Raw genomic sequence first — 18,887 nt, 5'->3', positions numbered from 1 at the left:
TCTTGTCCCTCTCTCCTTCTTCTCTGTTTCTGTATCTTTCTCCTTCCTCCCTTTTCCTTTCTCTTCCCCTTTTTCTCCCCCTTTCTCCTTCCTCCCCTCTTTCTTTCTTCCCCTTTCTTTTTCCTTTTCTTTTTTCTTTTTCTTTCTTTTCCTTTCTTCTTCTTTTCTTTTCTTTTTCTTTTCTTTTCTTTCTTTCCTTTTTTTTCTTTTCTTTTCTTTTCTTTCTTCTTCTTCTTCTTCTTCTTCTTTTCTTCTTCTTCTTCTTCTTCTTCTTCTTCTTCTTCTTCTTCTTCTTCTTCCTTCTTCTTCCCCTTCTTTTTTCCCTTTTCCTTCTTTCTTCTTTCTTCCCTTTTTCTCTCTCCTTTTCCCTCTCTTTTTTTTTCTTTCCCCCTCCCTCCTTCTTTCCCAAACCCCTTTCCTCTTCTCTTCCTTCCCCTTTCCCTTTCTTCCTCTCCCCCTTTCCCACTTTCCCTTTAAAAATTTTCCTACCTTTCCCCTTTCCTTTCTTATCCCTTTCCCCCCCCTCCCTTCCCCCCGGTCCCCCTCCCCAGCCCCTTTTCTGCCTTCTCCTCCGGTTTGGCGGGCAGGAGGGGAAGGGGGGGGGGGGGGGGGGTGCCCTTCCTCCCTCCCCCACCTTCCCCCCCCCTTTTAGAGGGCGGGGCGGGGAGGGGGGGAGGGAGCAAAAAGGAAAATAATTTTGGGAATCCTCCCCCCAAAGGCAAAAATCCTTTTTCCTTTGCAATTTGGGAAGGTGCCCCTCCACTGTGGGGCCACCCCCTCCTCCCTCCGGCCCCCGGCCCTCCCGCCCCGCACCTCCCCACCCGCGGGCCTGGGCAAAGGAGAGGGGGGGAGGCAGGGGAATTTCCGTTGGGAAAGCCCTCCCCCCCCTTTTCCCCCCCACCACCCGAAGGGAGGGGTAGGTGGGCCCCGCTGCGGCCGGGCTTTTTCCCAAGAAAATTCTAAATTGGGGGGCGGGGGGGGGTCCGGGCTGCAAGGGGCCCTCCCCACCTCCCATTGCAGGGGGGGCGGGCCCCCGGGTCCACCGTTAAAAGGGTTCAGGAACTTTTCGAGGGCGGGGCCCGTCCCCCTTTTATTTGGACTTAAGAGGGGGAAGGTGGGGGCAGGCCCGGGAATTTTAAGAAAATTTTAAGTTGAAGGGGGGAAGGAAGGGTTGGGAGGAGATCTGCCCCTCGGAGGGGGCGTTTTATTCAAAAAGGCCCTGGGGCTTACAGAGCGGGGCCATCCCCATTGATTTGCAGCCATTCACGGTGGCGGCCTTCAAATGAATTTTATGCCCTTATAAAATGAGTTTTTCCCTAAATCCGCCTTTTAGGGTTTGGCGCCCTTTGGATTACATGCCCTTTCCCTTTTTGCTTTCTCCTCCCCTCATTCTTTCTCCTCCTTTCCTTTTTTTTCTCCACTTTCTTTTTTCCCTTTCCCTCTTTCTTTTAATTTTTCCCCTTTTTTTTTTTTTTTCCCTCCTTTTCCTTTTTTTCTCCCTCCCCCCCTTTAAATCCTTCCCCTAATTTTTTCTTTTCCTTTTTTTTCCCCTGACAGGTTCACAGGATTTTGGGACTGGGGGGAATGGGGGAGAGAAGGGAAGAAGGAGGGAGGAGGAGGAAAAGGGGGAGGAGAAGAGGGGGAGAAGAGTTAGAATTTAAAGGCCAAGCAGTGGACCCAAGGAAAAATTAAAAGTTGTTCTTATGATGCTCAGTGCACCCCGTTATCTGGTAGCCGGAGAGGGAACGCGCTCGGAGCTCTGCAGACACTCAAAAGTTTCTTAGGGCTGTGTTGACTTTCTTAGGTGTGACTTGCAGATCCTTTGAGAGAAAGAACTCTCGCCGCCCCATCCCCTCGGGCGGAACGTTCGCTACCCTACCCCACCGCGGAGCTGCCGCAGGGCTCCAAGGGAATAGCGGACGGCCTGAGCCCCTCGCTTTCAGGGGCTTATCCTCGTCCGAGCTGGGACGCGGAAGATGGAGGGGTGCCCGGGGTGGGAGCGGGCTGGGGGTGGGGAGGGGAGGCCGTGGGGAACGCTCGCCTGGGTCCGAGAAGTCGGCACGGAAGCGGCGGCGGCAGCTGGAGATGCTTCCCGGGAGTTTGTGTTGACTAGGGTTGCTCCGCGAAGCGGGGGGAGTTTCGGGACTGCAGGAAGCCGGGGGAAATCTCCTCCCTTACTTTTCTTAAGCATCCCCTGAGCTCCCCAGAGTGGGGAAGGGCGGGGACCCAAAATACGCTAAGGCAGGGGTGGGGGGGGCGGCCGGCGGTGGTGAGCGTCAGATTATTGACCCGCAAGCTCTCAGGGATCGACGGTCGGGGCTGGCGGTCTCTATCTCAAAATCCGACGGGGGCTGTTGGGCGATACCTTTAAGGTGGGGGCGGGCAGTTCGCGGAGGTAGACGCGGGGTTCGCTCGAATCCTTTGCGGCGACCTGCTTTTCCTATTCGTGAGGGAAGGGTCGCTCTCCTCGATGAGGTCCCCTCCACTCGCCCTTTCCCCACGTCCCCAGGGGCACCCCCGGCTCAACGCCTTTCCCAGCTTTTTTTCGTTGCGTTTCTCCACTTTTCTTCCCTAAGGGAAAAGGCTTGTCTAGCAGCTCAGATCCTCCTCCCGCCCCCTCCATGTCCCTCCTAGGGACCCCAGTGCGGAGTCCCCAAGATGTAGATTGCCCCTGAGTGGGGTTGCTAAGCGCGTAGCGGGAGCCGAGGGGAAGGACGGGGACAAGGAACACCACCAGTACACCGTCCAGGCCCCTCAAGCAACTGGGGCCCTTTCGAAGAAGTGTGCGCCCTCCCCAAACATACCCGGCTCCCCAAAGCTATTCAGAAGTAGGGAGAAACAGAAAAAACTACACAAATGGAGAACCAGAACAAGTGACCTCGGGACAGCCCATCTCCCTCTATACGGCGCCGGGGGGAAGACACAGGCAGACAGATAGAGGGGAAAAGAGACAGAGAGAGGAGGAAGAAAGAGTCAGAGAGAGAGAGAGAGAGACAGAGAGAGAGATATTTCTCTTGGTTGGAGATGGGGTAGAAATCATCCTTGGATACCAGAGGATCCTTCTATACCCTGTGGGAACATCGGGCAGCAGGTGGGGGAGGGGGGGGAGACGACTTTTCATCAATATTAGTCTCCAATACCGCCTGGTCGCAGCTCACGTACTACCCCTGCTGAGAGGGTCCCATCCTGGAGCCTTTAGGTGCTAGTTTAATGGGAACTCAGACAGCATGAGAGCCCCTTCCCGGGATCCCAGAAGTCTGGGGCTGGAAGGGACCTCAGAGACTAGTCTAACCTCTAACGAACGTGTGTGTGTGTGTGTGTGTGTGTGTGTGTGTGTGTGTAGTAGGGTATGCGCGCGTGCTGGCGCATCCGGGCCGCGGACGGTCTAAGTGAGCCCGCTACATAATAGAGTATCGGCTCCTTGCGAAACTTGCGAACTCATTAAGGGGAAGAACAGTTACTGCCCGCCCAGGCCTGTTGGCAGGAAGCAAGTAGACCAAGCGGGGCTTGTTAGCGATACGGGCCCAGCCGAGAGAAATTGTGGACGACCAGTGGCAGAAAGGGTACAGTTTGCGGGCGGGACTCGGCTTGTCCTTGTACCAAATCGGACCCTAAAATGTAACTTTTATCAGTTGCCTCTGAGCTCGTTCTCCACCCAGACATGGCAAAAAGGGAGTGAGAACGTTTTCTACTTCAGTCTCCTGCAAAGAAGCTTAATATCCACATGCCTTTTCCTTCCTTCCTTCCTTCCTTCCTTCCTTCCTTCCTTCCTTCCTTCCTTCCTTCCTTCCTTCCTTCCTCCCTCCCTTCCTTCCTTCCTTCCTTCCTTCCTCCCTTCCTCCCTTCCTTCCTTCCTTCCTTCCTTCCTTCCTTCCTTCCTTCCTTCCTTCCTTCCTTCCTTCCTCCCTTCCTCCTTCGTTCCTTCTTTCCTTCTCTCCTCCCTTCTTCCCTTCCTTTCTTTCTTCCTTCCCCTTTTTTCCCTCTGTCTGTTTCTGTCTCTCTGTCTCTGTGTCTGTCTCTCTCCCTCTGCACCTTCTCCTTGTCTTCCTCCTCCTCCTCTTTCAGTTTCTCTGTGTCTGCATGTGTATCTCTCTCCCTTTCCCTCCCCACCAAACTATAATTTCCTTTTAATAATAATGGGGGGAGGGGGGTTAACTTTTAGCTAAAGAGAACTTGGGAATTCTTTCTAAAGACCATGACACACTTAAATGTGAGCGTGTTGTGTGTGTGTGTGTGTGTGTGTGTGTGTGTGTGTGTGTGTGTTGTATCCTCAAATTCCCCGACTAAGTTTCAGGCAATGCGGAGGTAGGTGGTAAAAACCCGGAGGCCAGAGAGTTTCCTGTGCTCCGCAGGGGTTGCTTAGCTTAAACAGTCTCTGTGAGCTCACCAAGGCCCTGTTTGGAACTGCCGCCCTTGCTCCCTTGCAGATCCTCTTCCAGCCCCCTTATAGATCTCTCTCCAGTCCCCTTGCAGATCCTCTTCCAGCCCCCTTGCAGATCCTCTCCCAGCCCCCTTATAGATCTCTCTCCAGCCCCCTTGCAGATCCTCTTCCAGCCCCTAATGTTATCTGGCCCCATTGAGGCTCACTACGCCTAAGGTTTCCTTCTGGGCATGAAGTTTCAGAAAACTGCTCAGTGGTCCCTGTCCTGCCCACGACCCCCCTTCCCCCCTCCCAGCAGCTCCCTCTCGCCCAGCCCCGCATCTGCCTCGCTCCCCTCCCGGGAGTCCCGTCCCCGACTCCCTCGCCGCCGCCCCCTGACTCCTCGGGTCCCACTTGTAAATGTGGGAGGGGGGGAAGGGGTGAGGATGAGAACTGGCGGCTGGCCGCACCCGGAGCCTCCAGCCAGGTACCAGTTGAGCGGCGCAAAGCAGATGGCCAGGAAAGTGGAGATTTGCTCTGGCTGGTTCAAGAACCTTCACCTCCCTTTCAGGGGCCTTAATCCAATTAGTTGTCCTTCTGAGTTTCAGTTGTTATGTAAAGCTTCTTTTTGCTATTTGGGGAAGAAATATCGCTTCCCAGAACGGCAGCGGCCTCCTTTTAAAGCCTCGGGCCGAGCAGCTTGCGCGCCCGCCGGCCGCCTGCCCGCCGGTCCCCAGCCTCCCTTTTTTTTTTTTTTTATTTCAGAGAAAACTTAAAAGTGTTATCCAGGATCAGAAAAACGGCAGTGTTGGAAAGGACATCGGGGGGCCATCGAGGCCACCCTCTTCACCGCCAGGGTCTCTGGCTGGGAACCGTTTAGCGCCTCTGAAAAAGGTGGAAGGGCACGTATTTCAGTCGGGACTGGCTAATCAGGCCCTGGCTAGTCTCCTCCCCCCCACCCCCACTCCCACCCCCCGGGCTTTGTTCCCTAATCTTTAAAACAAAACCCGAAGCGGCCTGCGTTCAAACTTCAGAAAGTTCTTCTCTTTGTGGCAAACTCGAGCCAAGCTGCATCTATCTTCTTTCTGTTTGCTTTTACTCACTTCGCGGGGACCCGACAGGGCGGCAAGTTTGCGTCCCAGCGAGGACGCCGCTTAATATATTCGAAACTTTTTTTTTTTTTTTTTTATTGGGGGGGAAAAATACCCAACAAGTGTTTAGCTAAGACAAAGAATGGGCCTGGGAGAGAAACGAAGCTCGGAGACGCAGACAAGCTGTGTTTCCTTCTGAAACCTTGCCCGCCCTCCTCCCCACCGCCACCGCCCCCCTCGCCCCCCAACTCTAGTCCAAGGTTTACAAAGAAACACCCTTTAGAAGATCACTTCTTATTGCCAGCGGGGATCCGGGAGCTTCGGTCTGGAATCTAATTGAAACAGACAGACGGGCAAACAGCTAGACGGGTGGGTTTGGCCAAGCCGTCCTGAATTGTGCTCGCTTGCCCCTCTCCAACTGGCAGCGGCAAGCTGCCCCCTCCAGGTAACTGAGTCCCGAAGAGGCAAAATAGCCACGGGCAGCATCAGCTGTCCAGTATGCAAAAAAAAAAAAAAAAATCCCGAAGCGTAGATAAGGTGGGCGGATCCACTCAGGAGCCGGGCAGCCCCCAAGAGCCGAGCCAGGGATGGATTAGGACGGAGTTGTCTCCAAGTCCCCCTCGCTATTAACTTGGAAAATGGAAAATATAGACAAGAGGCTTCTCAGCCTCACCCGACGGGACGATCCTTTTTCCCGGACTGGTTTTTATGGGGTTAGTTAACTTAGGGCGAAGGGGTAGAATCGGCGTGGAGCTGGTGGCTTTAAGATACAACAATCGATTAATAAACAGATCCAAGGATTTCTTGGGAAACGGGAGCTTCCGAGTTAAGAAGGCCAGACAAACTTTTCAGACGCAGATGTAAAATCACACGCGTTCTCACTCACCCTCCAGAACCCGGGCCCACAGCCCCGGAAGCCCCTTCCCTTCTCTAACGCTCCAGGGCTTGCTGCCGATTCAAAGCAGGCAGGACTGACTCTAGGGAAGGCCCGAAAGGCCCTTTTTTTTTTTTTTTTTTTTTTTTTTTTTTTCCGGAGAAGTTGGAGCCCCAGGCCGAAGAGAGGGAGGGTTCTCGTCTATCCCAAACTAGGCTAAGGTTGGGGGCTTTTGTATGATGGGGAAAAGCGTCAACATTTCGGGAGCTTCCACTGTGTGAGGAGCCTGGGGGCTGCCCGGCCTCCCCATCCCGTTCCCCGAGGCGCTTGACCTCTTCCCCGAGCCTGGGCTCCCATCCCCCGCCTCCCTCTAACCTCCTGGCCCCGGGGCGTGTCCCCTGGGAAGACGCTTTCACTTCATTCCGATCCCCTTTCTCCTGCTGGGGGGAAGGGATCTATTCGCCGCGGGGCGGGATGGAGGAGCGAGGGGGAGGGAGGAGAGGCGGAGAAGAGCGGGGCTGGGATTTGGGGGCCCGCGTCCTAGAGACGAGGAGAGGGGGTGCATCTCGCCCTCCTCCCGAGCTCGTATGTGTCGGTAGGGCTAGGACTGGGGGTGGGGCGGAGGGCTTTCTCTTCCCAAGCCACCTGCCAAGCCGAGGCAACAGGTTGCTGGGAAAACCTGCCTCCGGCCTCCGAACGGCTCTGCTCGAGTTCGTTCGATTGGACCAACGGTTATTAAGCGCCTACTCTGTGCAGGAGGTGGGCGACACTCGACTCGTTTGAGACCAGGCCCGGCTGTTCCTCAGCGTCCCAGTCTGCGCAGTTTCAGACCTTGGGACCCGGGCCAGCTCCAGCTCCCCTGGAGTCCCGGGGTTTATAAAGTTCGAATCCCCGGGCCGTCCCTCTCTTGGCCAAGCCCACCCCCAGAATCCCAAGGGTGCTCATGCGCACCCTCTCCCCGAGAGCTGAAGGGCGGATTGATTAGTGGGTTGAGGTGCATGGACGGGGGCTGGAGGGGGGGGGAATCTGAGAGAAGTCGGGGGTGGAAAGTTTGTTCTGGATGGAGGAAACTAACTTCAGTTTGGGATTGCCATTGCACCCTTCCTCCTAGGCGACATCGCCATGGTTACTTCGGGGAGAAGGGGAGGGAGAAGGAAGCGAAAAGCCAAATATTATGTGTTTGCAGTTTGGGGAACTTAAGGGGGGGAGGGGAAAACAGAGGGGATCGGGCGGGAGCCTGAAATGAAAAGCCGGGACAACAAAGAGATTTAGGAGGAGAGAGGAAGCAATCTCGAAGTTTGCATTAGGGCCTCCCAGCCACTGAGTGAAAGGGGGCCGGTTCCCGGGCTATCGGCCTTTCTCCAGAAGAGGTGTCCGAAGTCGCTCATTTTTCCCGCAGCCGAATCTCTTTCCTGCCGGCTCGGGACTCCCGGGCTACACTGGCTTTCTCTTTGAGCCGCATGCTGATTCGCTGGATGTGGATGTGTGCTGCCCCATCCCTCAAAGGCCCGAGCTGAAAGGCGCATTCCCCTCGCCCCGGCTCAGGGGCACTCCCAGAAGCGCCCGCTTTAGTCGAATGTTAGAGTCGCGGGGAGCCTTCGAGCTCGTCCCGCACAAGAGGAAACTGAGCCCCAGAGAGGGAAGCCTAAGGCAGAGCCGGATGGGGGCCAGACTCCCAGGCCGATCTCTTTTCCCTTCAGCTTGGCAGCCCCTTTTCATTCTCTTCTTCAGAAGTTAGAAGAAATGAGATGAGGCGATGTGGGAAGGAATGGGGTGTGTGTGTGTGTGTGTGTGTGTGTGTGTGTGTGTGTGTGTGTGTGTGTGTGTGTGTGTTCAGGATTCTTTGGGGAGGAAGAATCCCAAAGCATTCTTGTCAAACAACAATTATTAAGAATCTTTCACTATGTACTAGGAAGATTGAATTTTTGTTTGTGTATCACTAAGGCAACTCATTTGAGAGAAAGAAAAAGAGAGAGAGAAAGAAAGAAAGAAAAGAGACGAGAGAGAAGGAGGGAGGAGGGAAGAAAGAATGAAAGAGAGAGAGAAAGAGACAGAGAGAGAGAGAGAGAGAGAGAGAGAGAGAGAGAGAGAAGAAAAAGAGGGAGTTGAACTTGATTGTCTCCGGATTCCTTTCAGCTCTGACATTATTTTGTGACCTTGAGAAGGTCATTCAATCTCCCCCAGTCTCAGTTTCCTTTTCTGTAAAATGGGGGGATTGGACTAGGCCTTTCAGTCCTAGATCTTTGGTTCTCCGATGACCTTCAATCACTCCTGCTTTCGGTTGAAATATCTGGAAAAACGTCCTGGAGGAAGTAGTCCTAGAGCTGATCCTTGATTCATTTTAACCTTAAAGACTTTCAGCAGTTTGGGATTTACTGGTTAGTTCTTTCCTCGGGTTGGTGGCTCTGGTTTGAGCTCTAGTTCTGGAGTAAGAAAGTTCTGAGTTCAGAGGTGAACTCACTTTCAAGCTGTGTGATTCTGGTCCTTTTGTTTTCCTCAGTTTCCTTAACTGTAAAATGGAGGTGATGATAATAGAACTTACCTTGAAGGGTTTTTATGAAATTCGAAAGAGAGTATAATTATAAAGCACTTAGCATAGTGCTGGCCTATTGGGGGCACTTAATAAATGTTCATCCCCATCCCTTTTCCTTCCCTCTTTCTCAAAGTAAAATGAACAAGCATTTATTGAGTGCCTCCTGGGGGCCAGGCACCATGATAAACTCTGAAAATACAAAGAAAGGCAAAAAGTCCCTGCCCTCAAGGAGCTCACAATTTCTGTTATCTCTAGTGGGAGGAACTAACACAAAACTATGAACAAATGAGCTCTCTACCAGAGTAGATAATTGCAGAGGGAAGGAACTAACTATATAGTGAGGGGTCAGAACAGGAAGGTAGACGTTTAGTTCAGCCTTCAGGGCATCCAGGAGGCACAAGTGAGAAAGGGGAACATTTGCAGGGGTGGGGAACAATCAGCAAAAATATCCAATCAGAAGAAGGCCTTGATCGTCTGAGAATGTCATTGGAAAGGGATGCTAGAGTAATTTGAAGGGAGTCAAATTTAAGGAGTTTAGAAAAATGGGAAAGAACTAAATTATGAATGGCTTTAAAAGTGAAATGGAAGATTTGTTAATGCTGAAGGTGATTTTGGAGCACTGAAGTCTATTGACTGAGAATGGGGTGATGTGGTCAGACCTGGACTTTAGGGAAGATCACTTTGATGTTAGGTGGAGGATACCCTGTAGTGGGAAGAGACTTTAGGCAGAGAGAATGACTCGAAGGCTACTTTGGTCCGAGAGGAGATAACAGGTGACATCCTCAGAAGTCAGTAGGGTAAGAGAATGGAACAGGAAGCCAAAAGATCCAGGTTCAAATGTCAGCTCTGTCTCTTGATAGTTGTATGATCTCAAGTGTGTGATTTCTCTGTACTTGTTTTCTCATTCATAAAATGAGCATAATTAATAATGTCCTTAGTACCTACTTCTTTTAGTGACTATAAGGAATCAAACAAGAATACATGTTATTTTGTAAACTACAAAACTGTCAGTAACAGCTATTATTAGGAAGCTAATATGTTTTCCAAAAAAAAAAAAACCCAAACCCATGTTTTAAAAAGTTTTTTGAGATTTTTTTAAAAAGAGTGTGCAGAATTTTTTCCAGAATCCACCAAGTAGTAAGTATAGGTGCTTAGGATTTTGATTCTTGAAAACTTGGATTCTCTTGATTCCAAGTACAGTGCTCAGAATCCAGTTCAAACACTCAATGATTCCCTAATTTCATGGTATTAAGCAGTCTTCACATGTTTTCTCCCCTCTCCCTCCTGTGTTGACTTTAGTCCTTTTGTGGAGAAAGTTACACACAGGTGTAAGAAAGGTTCACAAAGGAGTCTGCCTGCTTCGAGTTCTGGAAGTCCTCCTCCAACATCCTCAAGCCCGGGGCTTTCATGGGGACCCAAGGCCACCCTTCCACCCTCACCCTAACCCTGTAAGGATTTGCGATATTGCAACCAACAGGAACACATCCAGTACTTCTTATTGTTTTGCAGCCATGACTTCAGAAACTTCATGGTTCCAGGGGTCAGAAGGTAGGGCAGATTCAGTCATGTGTCTCTTTTTCATGTATCTCATAGGCTTATAAATCACTAAATCTGGGAGCTTTGAACAGGGAATATCAGACCTGTGAGGGCCCTTAGGACTACAAAATGTCAGAGCTGGGAAGAACCTTGGAACAAAGACCGTTGGAGGTGGAAGGGGCTTTAGAACAAGAATGAGAGAAGTGGGAGGGACCTTAGAACATAGAATGTTAGAACTGGGAAGAATCTTAGGGCAGAGAATAATGAGAACTGGAAAGAATTGTAGAATAGAGAATGTGATAAGTGGGAACAGCCTTAGAATAAAGAATGTCAGAGCTGAGAGAGGCCTTAGAATACAGAATGTGAGAACTAGGAGGGAACTTGGAACACAGAATGTCAGAACTGGGAAGAATCTTAGAACAGAGAATGTCAGAGTTGGCAAGTGCCTTAGAAAAGGGGAATGGAGGGGCCTTAAAACAGGGAATGTTAGAGATGGGAAGAATTTTTAGAACAGAGAATGGGAGAACTGGGAGAAGCCTTAGAACACAGAATGTCAGAACTGAGAAGAAACTTAGAACAGAGAATGTCAGTTAGCAGATGCCTTAGAAAAGGGAATAACAGAAGTAGAAAGATCTTTTTAAGAGAGGGAATGTCAAGGGCCTTAGAACACAGAATATCAGAGCTGGGAAGAACCTTAAAAGAGAGATGTCAGAGATGGGAGGGACTTGTTTGAACATGTTATATTAGAGATTCTTGTAGTTCATGGATTGAAATGGAAGACCAATGAGATCCTTTGTACTCAGTCCATTTTTCTCTTCCTAGAAATGATCAAACTGATCAAACTCTTTGGAGAGAGGGGCAGGAACTTGCCTTCAGTCACTTTTCAAATTCATAGCAAGTGGGGGACTAGAAGTTCCAGCTTTGTGAACTGATCTTTATGCTCTATGCCCCCCAGTTCCCACTGTTCTGAATTTTGATACCACTCAGAGATTGATCAAGAGTTAAAGCAATCACTAAGATATCAAAGGGTCAAAAAGAAATCTTCAAGTTCTTTGGTACTTGGGAGTTCAGGAACAGGTGGCTTTCTGGGATGACTTGTCAGGTGGTTGGCTTCAAAGTCACATCCCCTGAGCTGTTCTACTTTATGGCTTGTGGGTATTGTGATTCTGAGACACTTTGGGAACTGAAATTACCAAAGTGTTCTTGGGACCTCTGAGAGCCCCAGTTTTGAAATCAGAAGATTTAGTCTGAGTCCCTGCTTCTTTCCTTAGTAGCAGTACGATCTTACACCAATGACTTCCCCTTCCAGAAATTTAGTTTCCTCACCTGTTAATTTTCCCTTTGTCTCTATCCTAGGGTTGATGTAAAGCTCAGATTGGATAATGAACATAATGTATGAGAGACATCGTGGCCTAGTGAAATAGCAATCAGCCTCAAAACCATAAAGATCTAGGTTCAAGGGCTATATTTGTCACACCCAGTGTGGAGTGACTTTGAACAAGTCGCCTAATTTCTTTAGTGCCCCAGGAAACTCTTTAAGATCCTAGGAGCAATTGGTTTACTAATATAATCTCAATTCAAATGTTAGCTAGTAATGCCTTTGTCCCATTTTTATTTGTTTAATAGATATTTTATTCCAGTCTTTTTATTTTTACTGTTTTTTGTTTTTTTATGTTACCTACATTTCCCATTATCCCTACCTTCTAGTGAACCATTCCTTACAAGAAATAAGAGAAAAAAGTTTCGCAAAACTCATCAAGACATTTAAAAAACTCATATTTCACACCTGTAGAATACATCCTCCTGCCCACTCTGCTTTATTTCTGGTTCTTTGCCAACACACATACACACACACACACACAAAAACCGTGTATGAACATGAGACTTTTCCTTTTGGCCAACGCCCTCTTTGGAGTATATATCCAGCAATGTAATCTCTGCGGCAAAGGGTCTGGTCACTGAATCATGTAATCAGCATAATTACAAATCCTCAAATCCCTGAATAAATGTTCATTTATAATTAATCAGACATTCTGTTAGCATTGATTAAACACTACCTATATGTCAGGCACTGTGCTAAGGAGTAGGGATGCCAAAAGAGACAAAAGACATTTTCTGCCCACAAAAAGCTACTGGTCCAATAGGGAAGACACAATGTCAAGAACTGCATAGGAACAAAATACATTCAGGAGATAAAAATTGAAGATAATGACCCAGGGAAAGGATTTGTATTAAGGGTCATTGGGAAAGGGTTTTTGTAGAAGGAAGGAGTCTAGCTGGGACTTGAAGGAAGCCAGGATATAGAGGTGAGGATTCCAGATAAGGGGGACAACCAGTGGAAAATGCTGGGAGTTGGCAAATGGGGTGTCTTGTCCCAAAGAACAACAACCGGATGGGTATTTCAGTATTCAGTTTTTCGATTACTTTGTTGTTTTTTCTAGTTACATAGTTTCTAGTTACATTCTGGCTTCCTGCTTGCAACCTCTTTGCTTCATGGGTAGTGAAATGTAGCGGATCGCAGATATTGGGGAACTCTGAGAAAAGTATACTTGAAGCAAAGATACTTACAGCAGGGTGTTTACTCAGTGTGACTGATGAGATAGTAGTTCTCTAATTCACATATACTTAGAATGGTGATGTAATGTTTCTACAGTTGGCACATGCTCAGTGTGCTGTAGTGATGTAATTATACTAAGGTATATAAGGGCTGAGAGGACTTGAAATAAGCAGATTTTAGTGAGCATGTGCTCGATCTCAAAATCATATTCCAGACTCCAGAGAGATCCTTGAGAAAGCTGGCCCGGACATTACAGTGAAATGAGATTTAGAATTAGGGTGGTGATTTAGAATTAGATAGAACTGGATACATATCCTGCCCTTGACATTTACTTGCCACCGGTGTGACCCTGGGCTTCTTAATTATAAAAAAAGGAATAATAGCAGTCCCACCTAATCCAAATAGTCAATGAAGAGCAAACCCATTGTACGGGGTCATCCAAATGACTGCCCCCAAGACTTTGGGGGATACCCAGTGTCTATGAGCTATTTTTGATCCACAAGAAGGGCTTCCTTTGCACCTCCCATCATTTTACAGAGGGTCAGAGAGCTCAAGCTCCATGCCTTTGGTCATAAAGCTAGTTGATGGCAAGACTCAGATCTGACCCCTAGTTCAGGACTCTTCATTTTTCAGGTCTGCCTCTCGGTTCTAATCCCAGGAACTTTACTCAGGTTGCCTGGGTCTGTTGTTTCCCCAGGATGCTGAAATTAAGCATTTATAAGGAACTTGTTTGAGGAAGATGTCTAATGATAAAAACATAGAAATAGTCCATTGTTTAAAGTTTGCATCCAGGCAGGGAAGTACTCATTTGATCCTATAAAATTAATCAGGACCAAGGCAGGGAAAAGAAGAGCTGGACAGGGTATGATTGTAGCTGGGAGCCTCTGTATTAGTTTTTCCTCTCTAGCGAGAGCTTTGGAATGATCTAACCAAGTGAAACAGGAACTCTGAATCATTTAAAATTAGATTTATCCTCCATAATGAGCACATAAGACTAAGAAACATTTCTTAAATAAAACAGTAAAAGCATGTCCCTGGAGAATTTGGGGTGTCCCGATTTTATTTTCCTCTACATTCTTTAAAAAAGAATAATGTACAAAAATGGACATTCTAGAATTCTGCAGTTTTAGGAGATGGAATCTGGACTTAGCACTTAGGTTTTTTTTTAATTAAGAATATGCAACATAGTTGATGTACTTATTGGTTGCTGTAAGACATATCTGTCTATCTAGATTTTTATCAAATAATTGAGTTTTGGGAATAGGGAGAATACAGATTTGTGATTTCATCAATATGGGGAGCTCCTAGTGAGAGCTCCCTCCTTGCTGGACTTTCTCCCTTCGCTGCTCCGGCCTGGTGAAATCATCTGTGATTTACTAGAGTTACCTTGGGCCTCTGAGACCTTAAATGTCAAGGTCCATGATCACATAGCTAGGTACTCCCTGGAAAATCCAGGCCTTCCTGACTCTAAGGTGAGCTTCTATATATTAGTGTGTCCCTCCTTCCTACCCCTCTAGTTATTTTCCTCTTCCTTCCCTTACAACCCCTGACTTCCTTCAAGGATGAGTTCCCCTCTCCCCTATTTCCTTGGTTATTCCCGCAAACATTTTGCATATGTTTATTTTGTATTTCCATGTCTATGTATGTGGCGTCTCCCCCTGTGCATGCAGAGTAAGTGCTTTGTAAATGTTTGTTGATTGATTGGTGGCTATAATCACATAAAACTTTTAGATCTCAATACGTCACAACACAATTGACTGAAATTCAAAGCTGTTCAGATGGGCACAGATGTGCACAGCTAGGACTTAAAGGAAGTCAGGAAATAAAGAGGAGGAAAGAGAGAATTCCAGGCATGGGGGACAGCCAGTGGAGGTGTGGGGAGTCGGCAGATGGGGTGTCTTATTTGAGGAACAGTAACCAGATCAGTGTCTCTTAATCAGCATATGTCTACACAACCCCAGCTGTTGGGAAACAATGGGACCATTCCATCATCTTCAATTTGGGGAGAAATCTCTTGATCTTGGCAGGTTTCTGCATTATAACGATATAGCCTTCATTTTGGGGGATGGAGATATATAAACAACACATCCTCAAAGGACTTACTTTGATTGAGGGACTCACTTCATTCGCGTTCCCAAATCTTTCTCTTGTCAAAAATCCATGGGATTTAGAACTTAAAGGGAATTTAGAGGATTATCTAGTCCACGGATTCTTAACCACATTTGTATCATATGCGGATCCTTTGACAATGTGATGAAGCCTCTGGAACCCATGTCTTTAAATGTCTAAAATGAAATACTTAGGATTACAGAAGAAACCAATTATATGAAAATATTAACAAAATATTTCTAAAAAAACAAAATTCGTGGAACTCTGGTTTAAGAACTCTTGATTTCTAGTCCAACTTCGCATTTTACAGATGAAATTTCAGCTCCCGGATTGATAGCGCTTTGTTTGGGATGAGTGCTCAGCTTTTTGGGGACCCACCAACTACTCCTTCTGCTTCACTGTGTGTTGCCTCCAAAAATGGCATCCTTCTGGTCTTGTCATTTCCCATCCCTGAGTTTCCTTGTCTTGATAAGAGCATCAACATTCTCCTGCAGAAGCAATTCCACTTGGCTTGAGCCAAGGATGGTGGCTCCCCAGAAGGCCTTGCCAGGGGTAGGAGGGCCCGGTTCACCACTCCACCTTAGAGATGTAAATTTGAAGTGACATTTCTAAACACCCAAGAGGTCATTCTTCAGCCCCCCCTCTTCTCCTCTTCCCCTCCTTTCTGTGCTGAGAGAGGACAGCCTCATTCTGAAGCGCAAACTCCTTCATGTTTGTTTTTTCAGGAAAACAGCCATCTGCATTTGAAACGAGCCGTTCCCTGCAAAGAGCTTTGCGGGCCTTAAATTGCTCTATAAATATCAGCTGTTATTATGGGCTGCTAGCTGTGTGGCCTTGCGCTTACTTCTAATTGGAGTCTCAGCTTCCTCATGTGTAGAATGGGGATGACAGTGGCCAAGCTTTCTCCCTCCCAGAGTGGTTGTGGGACGAGTGCCTCTTTAATGGAGGTGTGTGGTGGAGCTGCGTTAGGCAAAACTGTGTAAGGAAACGTGCTCTTAGCCAAATGTTTATTCTCTGGGACCTTCAAGTTTGTGATTTTGCAGAATTTTTGAAAATTGAGGGTGGATCAAATGAGATAATATTTGTAAAGTGCTTTGCAAACCTTGAAAATGCCATAAAATGCTTATTTTTTTTTTTAAAAAAATTCTCTTCTATAAAATATTAGTTTTGGACTTAATAATCTAAGGCCTTTTCTTACTCTAAGTGTACAATCTTGTGAAATATCTAAATGGGATTTGAAATCAGGGCTGCCAAAGTCAAGAGTTCTTTCTCTTCCCTCCTCTTCTTTTTCCTTCCTTTCCTCCCTTCCTTCTCCCTTCTTTCCTTTTTCCTTTCTTCCTTTCTTCCTTCTTTCCCTTCTTTTCTCCTTTCCTTTCCTTCTCCCTTCTTCTCTTCCCTCCCTCCCCTGCTTCCCTCTTTTCTCCTTCCTTTTCTCCTCATTTCTTCCACCTTCCTTCCTTTCCTCCTTCCCTCCTCCTTCTTTCCTTCATTTGTTTCTTCTTTCCTCCTTCACTCTCTTCCTCCTTCCTTCCTTCTTCCTTCCTTCCTTTTTCTTTCTTTTTCCCTCCCTCCCTCTCGCCCTCCTTTTCTTCCTCCCTCCCTCTCTTCCTCCCTCCCTCCCTCCCTCCCTTCCTTCCTTCCTTCCTTCCTTCCTTCCTTCCTTCCTTCCTTCCTTCCTTCCTTCCTTCCTTCCTTCCTTCCTTCCTCCCTATCCTTGTCTTTCTCTTTCTCTCATTTTACTTGTAGATGCATTTAAGCTGATATTATATGAGCTAACAAACTTTTGGAGCTTGCTTAAGGTGACTTGGCCCAAACACTTTGCTCAATTTCTCCAGTCTCCTTTCCAATTTTCACAGTGGGGATGACTTTTTTAAAAAGTACCTAAAAATCCAACACAAACCACGTACCAATTGAGTTTTCCATGGAGACACATGCTGCTACTCTGTGCCCGGTATTAATAATGATTGACATTATTACTAGATGGACAAAACCTGTTAGATTGGAGATCGAATACATGAGAGAGTACCAGTGTAACAAGCGACACAGATGCCTTATCAGCGGTCCTGGGGGGGTGGCCAGTTCCTTGGATCCTGCAGGACTCGTTGCCCCCCGAGCTGCTCAGAGCAGCACTTGTGCTTCACAGTCTAACTCATTCCCACCTCCCCAGCATTTCTGTGTCAGAGCAGAAAGCTTCAGCAGGGGAGTCCATTTGCTTCCATTGGAACACAGTGAGCTCACTTTAGCCCTGCTCCTGAGCTGGCCTTTAGCTGACGTCACTGAAATAACCTGAAAAGTTAAGAATGATTATCAATTCAAAGCAGCTCCACTCATCGCTGGCATAGGAATGTGTATCCATATTTATGAAAGGAGTCCTGTGACTATCTGGGTCTTGTTACCCCTGGCACTTAATTAGTTCGGATCTCCAATGTGCTTCTTTGCATTTGAAAAAAAATTTTTTTAAATCTATATTCCTGGGTTTTGTCTTTCTCTTTATTTTATAAATTTAATTATTTCATCATGGTTTCATTGGACTAAGGAATTTCCAGGAAGGAAACTCCTAACAGCAATGCAGCCCGACTCCTTCCCTGCAATGAATCATCTCATTGCCTGGAGCGTGACAGGAAAGCAATTTTTTCAGGATCACCCAGGATTCCAGGATGGTCCTGAAGTGAGACTGGAAACTAAGTCTCTTGTCTCTGAGATCACCGTACCATCCACTAAGAGCTGACTGTGTTTCTCTCTCCTAAGTTTATGGATACTCTGCGCTTTTTAAAAATTTTTTTTTAATTTTGCTGAAGCAATTGGGATTAAGTGACTTGCCCAGGGTCACACAGCTAAGAAGAGTTAAGTGTCTGAGGTCAGATAGAGATAAAGTGCTCTATCCACTTTACCACCTGGCTGCCCCCCAAAACTCTGGGCTTTTAATTAAAATAATTTCAGTCCCTTTCCTCTTCCCTCTTTTCATTGAGCTTTCCTTTTTCCTTGAATAGCTGGTGTGACGATGGTGGGTGATAGATGGCCACAGGAGATATGCTACTGTATTTGAGAATCACAGGACCTGGGTTCAAAAATCTCATTTCAGGCACTTAGTATATGATTGTAGGTTATTCTGGGTCTCAGTTACCTCAACCATTAAGTGGCAGGATTGGACTATAGGACCTCTAGGACTTTTCCAGTTATAGGTAGACGAATCTTGGGATCCATCCAGCTATAAGGGGATGGATCTTGAAACCCTTTCATCTATAAGGGCATGAATCTTAAGACCCTGTCAGCTATAAGGGGATGGATCTTGGAACCCTTCCATCTCTAAGGGGATGATCTTGAGACCCTGCCAGCTATAAGGGGATGAATCTTGAGACCTTTCTATCTATAAGGGGATGGATCTTGAGACCCTGCCAGCTATAAGGAGATAATCTTGGGACTCTTCTAACTACTTGTATAAAAATCTACTTCACACCCTGATAGAACAAACAAGAAACAAGCCTCTACTTGTTTAAAAATGAGACTTACAGAATTTATAGATTGACCTAGAAGGGATCTTCCAGGTCATTTACTCAAAACACACAGGGCCTTGCATATATTAAATGCTTGCCCAACTCCTTCCTTTGAAGGGGAAATCTGCAGCCCTCAGGGTGACCCAGACAATAAATTTGGGCCCAGCCAAGATTTAAATCCGGGAATTTTTTACTTTTTTGCAACCTTTCTAGTGCATCGGACTCTGGACGATTTTGCGATCAGGTTTCCTTAGAGCTCATTCGTTCAGTGTGCGACAGCAAAAATAGGATAGAAAGGTCTAGAGGAGCTTTGGGAATTATGTGGCTCCCAGG

This window comes from Sarcophilus harrisii, chromosome 5, assembly GCF_902635505.1.
Source record: "Sarcophilus harrisii chromosome 5, mSarHar1.11, whole genome shotgun sequence".
Lineage (NCBI taxonomy): Eukaryota > Metazoa > Chordata > Mammalia > Dasyuromorphia > Dasyuridae > Sarcophilus > Sarcophilus harrisii.
This window is presented reverse-complemented; position numbering follows the sequence as displayed.